This window comes from Protopterus annectens, chromosome 4.part0 (assembly GCF_019279795.1).
Source record: "Protopterus annectens isolate FY-2018-M chromosome 4.part0, PAN1.0, whole genome shotgun sequence".
NCBI classification, from domain to species: Eukaryota; Metazoa; Chordata; order Ceratodontiformes; family Protopteridae; genus Protopterus; species Protopterus annectens.
Window position 1 is genome coordinate 523,648,862 of NC_056733.1, and position 12,712 is coordinate 523,661,573.

At 44.1% G+C, this 12,712-nt stretch overlaps 1 protein-coding gene across 1 annotated transcript in view; it reads left to right on the forward strand.

The window, feature by feature from the left end:
- Positions 1–12,712, forward strand: part of IQCD (IQ motif containing D) — a 310,850-nt gene that overhangs the window by 123,322 nt on the left and 174,816 nt on the right. The window lies entirely within an intron of this gene.

Below are 12,712 nucleotides of genomic sequence, written 5' to 3' on the forward strand. Positions count from 1 at the left end.
ACTTCTAACTGTCTACTGATTTGTTTAGGAATGTCAGGAACAAGATTGGCCTGAGGTCCCCTGTCTTCTTTGGCATTAAAAAGAACCTTGAGTAGATTCTGGATCTGAGTTGGTCTGGTGGGACCTCTTAGATGACTCTTTTTTTCTAGCAGCTGTGTAATTTGTGATGCTGCTTCCTCCCTCTGATTGGGTGGAGCATTGTGGAGGTTTTTCTTTGGCTTTGGTATTTGGAAAAATGGAATGTTATATTCCCTGTATATGATACATTGCACCCAATGATTGTTTGTGATGGCTAACCAGGCATTTGGGTGAAGGATAATTGCCCCCCAACTGCCTCCAGAGATGGACAGTCAGGCAGCCTGTCAGGAGTGCTGAAAGGATCTATCCGAGAATGACTGTCATAATCCTTGATTGGGTGACATCTACCATTATAGCTGTTTCCTCCTTTGCCTCTGGGGGAAAAATCTCCCTGTAATTCCTGAAAAGGGCCTTGAGACTTTTTGAACCAAATTTTTTTACCACCACACTGGCTCCTGGAGAAAAGCCTCTGTGGGGTAGAAAAATGGATTCCGGTGGTAGATAAGGTCTTTCCATCTTTCTAACTACAGGAGAGTGTCTCTTTAACAGTGGGGTCAAACAATGACAATCCATTAAAAGGAGCACTGATGAAGGATGCCTTGAAAGCTTCCGAGAAGTCACAAAGCCGCATCCAGGCATGGCACCTTATAGGAATATTTGAAGCAGCAGCCCTTGAGGTACCCTCTGCGGCATGTGAGCTTAGCCTTGTGGGCATGTTAGAGATAGACTGTAGGGGGCCAGTCTGGAGGAAAGGATTTTCTGTTCCTCTGCAGACATGAACCCTGAGGCAGAGCTAGAGAGTTCCTTAATTAAGTCCCTCTGTTGTCTGGTGAAGTATGTCAGATAGTTCAGCCATTGCAATGTGAAGGTTGCTGAGGCATAAACCCGCTTCCCAAATCTGTCCAAAGCTCTAGACTCCCTGTTAGGGAGATGGGCAATGAAGCTTTCCTCTGCTAGCTCCTTCTTGGTGGCTGCCACAACAACCATGGCGTCTGCAGGGATACCTTTTGTCCAATGCTGACTGTCAGTGGGAACTCTGAGAATCTTGTTGGGTCATTTAGGAATACCAGAGCAGACCACCGAGGTCCAAAGATCTCCTACTTTGAGGGGGGAGTTGGTGCTGAGCTGTCAAACACCAAAGCTCCGAAGGAAAGTGATGTATCTGAAAACCTAGGAGTCAAAGTCAACCCTTCGGATCTGACGTTGAGGCCATGGCTCCAAGAGCTGTTCTGCTCTGAGATGGTTGGAGCTGAATGTGGCAGGGAGATGGTTAGAGTTGAAGTGATAGGCACTGTCGGATCCGATATCTTGACTCGTAGAGCCTTTGGATACAAGGGCTCTGAAGCAAGTGGTTGGATCAGAGAAGGAGCAACTGGAATAAAGGACTCTACCACCTCTCTCCTACTTTGTCTTTCTAAAGAGCAGGTCATAAACACCCTCTTTAAGGCCAGAGTAGCAGCATCTATGGGACCTGATAACATGCTAGGCTGCATCCTACATGGGCTCCAACAACAAGTAGCAACACCATTGGGCACTCTTTTCAGTCATATTCTAAGCACTGGTTTCATCTCAGCTGAATGGAAAATGGCCACTGTTATTCCTTTGCACAAAGGTGGTGCTTCCACTGACCCCGGAAACTATAGACCTATTATTCTGACTAGCTGTACCTGCAAGGCCATGGAGCGAATCATCATGGACCTTATCAACAAAGATATAGGTAATCTCCAAACACTTGACCCTTCTCAGTTTGGATTTGTCAAAGGGAGATCATGCATGTTAAACCTGGTGGACTTCTTTGATACAGTCACCAAGGCACCCTGCACATGGGGAAATCTGTGCCTACAGCCTACTTTGACTTAGCCAAGGATTTTAACACTATCCCCCACTCAGGCATCATTGACACTCACCCAGGTAGGTACCAACCCATATATCATTAGATGGGTTGCTAACTGGCTCACTAATAGAACACATGTAGTCAAAATAGGGGACTCCACCTCCAGCAGCCGAACTGTAACCAGTGGTGTTCCACAAGGATCTGTCCTGATGAAGCTTACAGCGAAAGCGCTTATCTACTGTTTATCTTGTTATTAAATTCAGTTTTTTATACATCTGCTGTGGACTACTTGGAATTCGTATTTGTTGGAAGATATACTTTGTTGCTGCATTTCAGGTGGCTTATCTTTTCTAGGCGGCATGTTTTACTGTTTTGATGGTTTACTATCAAATGACTGAAAACCAAAAGGCTGAATCCCAAAAAGACTGAAAATTCTAAATACTGAATACATTTTTAATGCAAGAGGCAACCCCCCCTGCTCCCCACAGCCCCCCATACCCCTGCTAACTATATATACCATCTCCATGATCGTACAACAGTGGAGAAAGGGCAAATTCCATCATTCAGTATTTTGAATTTTCAGTCTTTTTGGGATTCAATCTTTTGGTTTTCAGTCATTTGATAGTAAACCTTTATACATATACTTGTCCAATTTGGATGAAGAAAAAGGATAGATAGTTTTAGAGAGGATGTGTCAAAGCCATTTCTGGAGTTGGTAAAGGCATAAAGATGCAATCCAATTGTTATGTCCTCTCGCTCTCCTAGAGGAAAAAATTAAAAAGGCTGGGGGGGTGTTGGAAGGGGAGTCGAGGAGGAATGAAAATAGACAACCCATGCAACATTATGGTGAGTACATAGCTTCTTTATCTGATGTTGTCAATTTTCATTCTGTCCTTGGCTGATGGGACCGAGTCCCCAGCTACTTGGAACCCTGAGTGGAGTCACAGAAGGATGTTCCTGAGCACTATTGAGCCAAAAGATGCTCTATCCCTGGACGCCAGGTCCAGCTTATAATGTGAGATACGTGAGAGGGGGAGCCCAAGTTGCTGCTGAGCAAATATCATCCATGGAAGTCCTTGAGTGGAAAACTGAAGAAGTAGCTACAGCTCTGGTAGAATGAGCCCGTACCTTGCTGCAGTAAGGCCATTCCTGTCTTGTTATAAATAAAGGAGATACAGTTAGTAAGCCAGTTAGCCAAAGTGACTTTAGAAACAGGTGTGCCCAACTTCAATCCAGCAAAAGAAACAAACGATTGATCAGTTTTTCTGATATTTTTTGTCCTATGAAGGTAAAAACTTAATTGTCTATGAACATCTAGCAAATGTAAATTCTCTCCTTTGTTGGAATAATTTGGGAAGAATACTGGAAGATTAATACATTGATTGATGTTGACTTGTGATACTACCTTGGGCAAAAAGGATGTATTTGTAAAGATACTCTGTCCTTATGAAAAATGAGATGTGGAGATTTAGCCGACTGCCTGAATTTCCAAAATTTGTCAGGAGGGTGTGATGGCAACTAAAAATAAGGTCTTCCAAGACAAAATGTTTTGGTCACAATCATTGGCAGGCTCAAAGGGTGGTAGAATCAAGGATTGCAGTACCAGACTGAGGTCCCACAGTGACGTGGAATCTTTAAAAGGAGGTTTAAGAAGAACTGTGCTTCGCAAAAAGGCTTTACACAGTTTATGAGAGGCTAGTGAGTGGCCATCAAATCCATTGTGGAAATAAGAAATCACTGCTATTTGAACTCTCACTGTTGAAGCAGTAATCCCCTGATTGAAAAGCTGTGTCAAGAACTCTAGTACATGATCAGTTGGTGCCAAAAAAGGATCTATGTCCTTTGTGTAGACTAATGCACAAATCTTTTCCACTTACTAATGTATAGTTTTCTGGAGGACAGCTTAAGGGAAGATATCAAGATGTGACACTCAGGGGAAGACAGCATGGAATGTCTGGCTATTACTGGAATTAGAGAAACCAAGTTGTCAGCTTGAAGCTTGTAAGATCCAAATGTGTCATGCCTGTCGGATGAGAAAAGAGGCCTGGAACTGGGTCCAGAATCCAAGGTTGGTGAACTAAATGAAGCCACAGGAAGGGAAACCAAATCTGTTGAGGCAAAAATGGAGCAATAAGGATAACTTTGCTCTTCAACCTGGTAGTGCTTTGAAGGAATTTTGGGATTAGAGGAATTGAGGAAACATGTAAAGCAATGGGGGGGGGGGGGCAGTTGTGGAGTAGAGCATCCCTTGATGACTCCCCCTATGGGGGGATCAGGGCAAAGTTGCTGCTGCACTTGTTGCAAAGAGGTCACAGCAAGGCTGGACCCATTTGTGGAAGATTTGTTCACCCACTTTCTGATTGAGGGACCACTCATGAGGTAATAATATGCACCTGCTCAGCTTGTCTGCTAGCACACTGGACTTCCCCGGAATATGCGTTTGGAAGATATTGTCCATTGCCATACCCTTTTTCTTGACATACAGGGTATAATCTGGTTCCTCCTTGTTTGGTGATGTACCAAACCAATGACATATTGTCCATTTGAATTGCAATCATTCCTGATGGGAGAGCATCCTGAAAGGCTCGCAATGCTAAAACCACTGCTCTCATCTATAGAATGCTGATATGCAAATTGACCATATGCCTTGGGCTATCTTTCCCAGGTAATGCCCCCCCCCCCCCAGCTGGGAAGCATACATGGTCACTATGGCCTTGGTTTGTGATGGGTCAAATGGACGGCCCTGTAATACCTGTTCCAATTGGATTCACCATATCAGACTTTTCTTGCAAGAGTTTGTAATTCATATTGGGGCTGACAAGGGTAAATGAAGAATTGACCACTGAGATGCAAGCATCCATTGGAGAATTCTCATGTGAAACCTGGCCAGTAGAACAGAGGTTATCGCTGCTGCCATTAATCCCAGAGCTTGTAATACCAAGCAGCCAAGATCATGGTATTGTAAAGTATTTTGTTGACTTATGACCTTAAGGTTTGAACTCTGGGAAGTAGAAGAGAGGTTATTGTTGACCTTGTATCTAGTACAGTTCAAATGAATTCTAGAAATTGAGTTGGTTCTAGATTTGACTTCTCGAAATTTATGGTTATTCCTAATCTTGCGTAGGTGTGGATGACCTCTTTTTTTTGCTATAATGAGTTGATGCTTGGTTGCAGCGGTAATGAGTCAGTTGTCTAAGTATGTAAACACATGGAATCTTTGCAATCTCAGGTGAGCTGCTATCACTGCCATACATTTGGTGAACACCCTGGGGGCTGTGGTGAGGCCAAAGGGCAGTGCTGTGAACTAGTAATGACTGGCTTCCAGCTAAAAGTGTAAGAATCTCCTGGATTGCCTGTTTATTTTTATATAATAGCATGCACCCTTGAGCTCTATTGAGCACATCCAATCATCCTTTTCCAGAAATGGTAGAATGGACTGAACCGTGACCATCCAGAACTTTGTCATTTGAACACATCTGTTCAGATTGCTGAGATCCAGAATTGATCTCCAGGCCACTATTTTCTTTGGCAATGAGTTCCGGATCCTTTCTGGTATGGGGGGGGGGGGGGGGGCTCTTGGATGACGCTTTTGTCTAGAAGCTTTTGTATTTGTACAGCTGCTTGATCCCTTTGATTGGGTGGAACTTTTGGGATTTTCCTGGAAAATGGAGGAGGAAGGGAGAATGGAATTATATATCTTCTGAATATGATCCTCTGCACCCAAGTATACATTCACAGGTTCATAGGTAGGTACTAGGCTATCTGCCCAAAGGCATTTATAAGCCTAGCTGGAAAGTGTTGGGTTTCGCCGCCCCCTTAGATTAGTTCCCTGTGCCTCTGTCCAGCAGAGAAAATGAAGTGATCTCTGGGGTAAACTTTCTGTTTCCCATCCACTCGTCAAGGTTTCTCTTGAAGAGTGTTAGTGAGGAGCTCTGCCTAATGCAGATTGGAATCTTGTTCCAGAGCATGGGAAGCCTCTGTGACTGGAATCTATCCCTCCAGCACGTCCTATTTATTGTTGTGGTGAGGTTTAGATCCCTAGAACATGTGGTTCGAGGGGATATGGTTTTCTTTAGGTGGAGCATGTCCATCAATTCTGGGTTGGACATGGCCTTGTATGTCAGGCAGAGATCACCTCTGTGTAGGAGGTATGCAACCGAGTACAGCTGGAGTTTCTTCACTCGAGCTGCATAGGGCATCTATTTGAGGCCAGTGATCCTCTTGGTGAGGTACTTCTGTGGTCTTTCCAGCTGTTGCAGGTGTCTTGTAAGGTACATCCCAAATGGGGCGTTGTACTCTATGATGGGTCTAATGAGTGATGTGTAGAGGGGCACAATGACCTCTTTTGATCTGGATGCAAACCCTTTTGTGATTAGGTGGGCCCACATAGAAGGGTTTTCTAACCATTTTGGCAATGTGATTATCAAAGGAGAGATTACTATCTACTTGGGTCCCCAGACCCCTTATTACGTCTTCCGTATTTAGGGGGCTACCACCTATGTGGTAGTTTGTGGGTACTTTGTTTTTTCCAAAGGGGATGACTATGCACTTTTTGGCATTTAGCTTGAGGCCATGGTTTTGACAACAGATATCTGTCTCAGTGAGACCCTTTTGGAGGATGTCTGTGTCAGCTGGAGAGTCAGTTATAGCCCCTAGTTTGCAGTCGTCTGCGAACTTGGTCAGCCATAGTCCTCCTGTGCTTGCCTGTACCTCTGAGAAGTATATGCCGAACAGGAGGGGTCCTAGGACTGAGCCCTGGGGAACGCCAGTTGTAACCGGTTTAGAGTCAGACCTAGCTCCTGCAACTCTTACCATGTGGGTTCTGTTCATGAGCCAGTTGGCAACCCATCTCATGACATAGGGGTTTATGTTTAGGCTGGTGAGGTTGTCTATAATACCAGAATGGGAAATGGTGTCAAAGGCCTTTGCGAGGTCTAGGTAGGCTGTGTGGACCACCTTTCCCTCGTCTATAGCATTGGTAACTGTCTCAAAGAAGTCCACCAGGTTTAGGAGGCATGATCTGCCATTTACAAAACCGAACTGGGTAGGGTCCAGTGTTTGTAGGTTCCCAATGTCTCTGTTAATGAGATAATGAGTTAATGAGATCCATGATGATGCGCTCCATAGCCGTGCAGACCAAGCTAGTCAGGCTTATAGTGCAACAGTTCCCAGAGTCTGTTGTGGCTCCACCTTTGTGGAGTGGAATAACTGTTGCTGTGTGCCACTCTATGGGCACATAGCCTGTAGAGAGGCTGAGTTTGAACAGTGTGTTTAGGTGAGGGGTTAGTTCATCTTTGGGCTCGTGTAGGATGCAGCCTGGGACACCATTTGGTCCCATTGATGCTGTGTTTTTGGCTTTGGAGAGGGCTGTTTTAACCTGAGTGTCTGTGATTTCAGGGGCACTACATTCTTCTGGTATGGTTATGGGCCCTTTTGGGGATTAGAGGGGGGTGATGTTTGTGCTGAACCTGTCTGCCAGGATGTTGGCGATATCGGTCGGTTCAGTGTATTTCGTGCCATTCTGTACTAACTCCAAGCAGATCTGAGAATTGCCACTTAGATTCTTGCCATAGCTAAAGAATGCCTTGTGGTTATCTTTGGAGTCCTTGGCAATTTTTCTTTCGAAGCTAGCCTTGGATGATTTTATGAGGGATCGTAGTTTCTTGCTGATACGGATCAGGGATGTCTTCCCTTCTTGGGATATTACTCTTTTCTGTACTAGTTTCCTCCTTCTATTGTATAGCTTGTTTATGGCAGGGGTCCACCATGCTGGTTTCTTTTTCTTGGAGGAGTGAGTCTTGGTTGTGGGATAACACAATCCATGCATTCTTGTAGGTGCCCATAGAGTGCATTAGTAAAGGATTTTGCAGCTTGGGTAGCATTATCCTTTAGCATGGGGGATTTAAAACTTTCCACCTCGGTCTTAAGTAATGTGAAGTTTGCTTTTGAAAAGTTTTTCACAGTGGTTTCTTTGACCAGGGGTGGGAGTGGAATGTGGATATCCAGCGTGATTAGTTTATGGTCAGATCTAACCAGCGAGGGGTAGGCCTCCAGTGTGGAACACCGGTCGCCCATGTTGGTGATGACCAGGTCCGATATGTTGTCACCTCTGGTGGGGGTGTTGACCAGTTGATCCAGGGCATTTGAGTTTATAAATTCTAGGAAATGTTGGGCAAGGGAGTTAGTACTTGAGTAGTTCTCCCAGCTAATGTTTGGGTAATTGAAATCACCCAATATCAGGGTGTTTGGTAGGACCTTTATGTTTCCCAGTGTTTCCAGAAATGTGGAATGGGGGTCCTGGGACATGGTGGGGTGATCTGTAGCAAGCTACAATTTGAATTGCAGTTCTGCCCGTTGTTAGTTGCACGTGGATGATCTCTGAAGCATTGTGCTGTGCCAGTAACCTGGCGGTGTGAGTATCCTTGATAAATATGGATACGCCCCCGTCTTTTGTATTTCGGTCCGGGTTTTGTGGCCAAAATGTATGGTATGAGTTGCAGCCTGGTAGTGCTGGGGTGCTTTCTGGAGCCTTAAACCAGGTTTCTGTTACTGCACATATATCAATTTTCTCCCTACTGAGGAGTGATTCGAGTGCATGCATTTTGAGGTTTTGACTTCTGGCATTGAGTAGCATTACCCTCAGTTTTTTGTTACTTGTGCTATTTATAGCGGTGGGTTTGTCTTTTGAGCCATGCCTAAAAAAGGCACTATGGGGGTGGCAAGAGCCTTGGCCAGTATTCAAAAGCCTAAGGGTGACAGGTGCAAGCCATCTCTAGCGAAGCAGCGTGGCTTGTCGAGCATGTCATCCCAGGCTGACAGACACTGGATCCCCTTTAAATGATACCAGAAGCTTAGCCATTTGTTGAAATTGATAATTTTTTTCTTTATGCCGTGGTATCATTCTTGGTGAGGGCAGGATGATACTTAGGGTCAGGGTAATACAGGCCTGAGCTATGCGATCAGAGAGCTCTTCCATGTCTATTTTCATGTAGTCCAGGGAGGTACGGCTTAGGTCATTCACACCAACATGGACAATGACAGAGTCATATTTGTACTTGTTCTGGAGGGATCTGAGTGCTTGTGTTATGTGGCGGGTACCATTTGTTATCTCTAGCCAGGCTCTCTGATGAATGGACAAATGATCCCCGATTGCCTCTAGAGGGGGACAATTGGGCCCCCGTTCAGGAGGGCTGTAAGGGTTTGCCAAGGAAAGGTTATCTAGACCCTTGATGTTGCGGGCCTCCTCTGCTGCGAGGTTGATGTATACCATTTGAGTTTCCCCCTCTACCTCTAGGGGAAGAACCTCCATGTGTGTCTTGGAAAGATCGTTATGACTTTTTGAACTACATCTTTCCACCTCCCTGATGAATCCCTGAGAAGGATCTTCAAGGGGTGGAAAAATGCACACCCACAGTAGAAAGGGTTTTTCCATCCTTCTCACACCTGGGCAACATATCTTCTACTCTGGGGCCAAAAACATAATTTTATCAGGCTTCCTTGGTATGGGCTCAGTGGAGTCAGGTTCCTTCCATGCCTGCAGAGAGACCAATTCGAGGAGCTCTTTGGCAGACGGAATCACCCAAACCATAGATGGGCCAGTACCAAATGCCTCCAGGAGCACAGATTCCTTTGATGAAGGATTGTTGGGCCTCCAGCCACCTCTGTTTTAGGATTTCAAAGATGTCTCCAAATGAGATGTCTGCAAGAGGTGACAGTGGTGATCTTTCACCCTCCTCAAAATTTGTGTCTTCAGTGACAGATTCAGGGGACTCCAGATGCTTTCTCTTACATGTCCTCTTCCGAGGGACCTCTTCAGTGGGATAATCTGGGGAGGTATTGGAAGAGGTAGAAATACCCATTTGGATGTTCTGAGGTTTTGGTACCTGCTGCCCTTGTAGGAGGGTAAGCTGAGACTCCTGACTCAGAGCAGGGGATAAGGAACTAGAGGGATAGGACCAGTCTGTGTCATGGAAGTTGACAGGGCTCTTTCCAGAGACCTAAAGGCCGACCCTCCTAGAGAGGGATAGGAACCCAGATCCAAAAGGTGAGCTTTCTGATCCCTGGTTCCACCCTTCTCCAAGAAAAGCCACCCCAAGGTAGAAGTCAGAACTGGACTAAACCTTGTCAAAGCTCCGCGATGCAGAGATGGCTCTAAAGCCCTTGGAGTTGACTGAAACACCTCACATCCGACAGGCTCCGAGAGCTGTCTGGATCTAATAGTGCAGAGGAGCTCAGAACAAACTACTGATTTGAGGATAGAGCGATCTTTGGACCTGAAGAACTGTCCTGGATGACTTGATCCAAAGGCTCCAAAACCATAGAAGGAGTCAAAGGAGGAAAAGTCAAAGGTGGAGTCTTAGAGACAAGGGCTTCCTGACCTGAAGAGGTTGGAGCCGAAAGAACCACTGGGAGGCTCTGCGCTGACAGCATCTGTCTCACTACTCTCTCCACATCTTCTACTATGAGAAACCTAGAAGAATGAGAGGACTGCCTGGAGGGAGAGTCTGGTCTTTATAGAAAAGGAGAAGGTACCCTTGATGGAACAGGGTCTACTGACAGAGAGTACCTTGTCCCAGGTAGAGTGTCCCAAAAAGTGGGAGGATTGGAGGTCTTGGGAGCTGATGAAACCTGTGTTTTCAGAGACCTTGGATCCAAAAAAGCCGTCCAGTCTGAAGAAGTATTCTTTTGTGTGATCCCAGGGGGTCAGATCTTGATTTTTCTTCTTGTTAGATGGATCCAAAGAGACTGTCGGATCCAAAGAAGGTCTTTCAGAAACTCAAGAGTCTTCAGAGCCAATGAATCCTGTGTTTTCAGAGACCTCAGATCTGAAGAAGCTGTCCAGTCTGAAGAAGTACTCTTTTCTTTTGTCTGATCCAAGGGGGTTGGATCTGACAAACTTGATTTTCTTCTTCTTAGATGGATCCGAAGAGACTGTCGGATCCGAAAAAGGCCTTTTAGAAACTTTCTCAGAGGTCCTCAATGAAACTGAAGAAGAGCTCAGAGATGGTTTAGACAGTTTTTTTGAAGATTCTCCAGAAGTAGCATCACCAAAGGAGGATGGTAGCAGTCATTTTAAGATTAACTTATTTTGCGCTCTACCAAGGCATGAGGGTTAAAGGCATGGCAGATCACACAATTTTCCTGTAAGTGAAGGGGTCCTAGACAGTAGATGCAAAGAGTGTGGACATAAAAAAAAAGGAATTCTCTGGCCGCATTTCCCACACTTTTTAAATCCTGCTGGAGTTTTTTCCTTCTCAGCCATGACAGCAAATTAAACACAACATCAATAACAACAGAACAGGAAGGCTGAAAATATCTATAGAAGTTTAAACACAACAAAAAAGGTAAGGATGACCTTAAAATTTTTTTTTTTTTTAATGGAAGAAAAATGGGGAAAGGGACTACCTCCAAAGGTAGTAAGTGTATATCAAAACGTAAAGGGTAAAGGAGAGAGAAAGGGAAAACACAGAGAGATACTAACTGTAGTATCTGAAGTACACTAGTACAAGAGTTGAAAGATAGAAGAAGTCAAATATATACAAAAAGCCAAAAAAGATACCAAAAAATCGCACTAATCTATTTTAAAGCTCGAGAGTGAACTAAGCACGTCTTTCACCTAATGGCAGCAAACAAGATCTGAGGTAATGGATAGGATGCATTATGGGTAAGGGAGAAGCTTGAGAGTTTTGGATTGCCACGAGCTTTTACAGTCAGCCAAGTCAGATCCAACGCCTTGGATATGAGTTGAGAATGGAATGAAAATTGACAACATCAGATCATATAGTACAGGGGTAAGACTGACGTTTTGGCATGACTGTACTACAGAGGATCCTATTAACTGTCCACACCCCATAAGTATGCAAGCACTGTTAGTGATGTACCCACATTATTTACTGTTCCAGATACCCTCCATGAAGAATATAGTAGTGTTCTGCATAAGGTGCTTAACACAGCAGTAGATCCATGAGCAGAGAGCAGTGTCTCACTAAAACTATCCATCCTACACCCCTAAGAAAGATTGCACATAGCTTTATTATAATTGATTTATTAGAACAGTAACAGAATTGCTGTTTGAAATGTTATACAATTTTATTTGCTTATAAAGGATAGTATTTTTAACACACTTCCTTATGACAGTTGGAAAGGGCACTATGAACAGAAAAAAGTTCCCAACATGAATGGCTACATATGAGTGCCTTATATACTAAAGAAGGTTCAGTGTAGTGCTGATATGAGACCAGCGTAGACCTTGATAGAAATATGAGCACAGATGAGTTTACCCAGATGCTACAATTTAGATCTGGAGTAACCTCTCCTCAATTATCTACTGTTATGGTAAATAACTTGCACACAAATCTACTTTCTCTACTGTCACTAGCATTGAAAATAAATAATGACTCTGTATAACTATATTTTTAGGTAAGTGCTAGGCTAGCTACCCTTGTGTGCTATTTTAAGCCTAGCCCCTTTTAAACATGAGAATCAAGCCCTGTACGTTGTATTTGTGAGATAAACACCTTAACCATTATACCAAACCAAACCAGATCAAATTATCTGCTTTGAGTCTATCTTGACTGTAGATAACTTCCTGTTCAAATATATATTCTTCTTCTTCTTCTTTCAGCTTTTCCCAGTTAGGGGTCGCCACAGCGGATCACCTAATTCACAATTTATCATCACAAATATTATCAAACATATATTATTGTACTGAATTCTATAGCATCATAGTTAAGTGGTTGCTTCTGCTTCCCTCTCTTGGATGATAATTACTTGTTTTCCTTTAAAGCAGCTTTTTTGGGG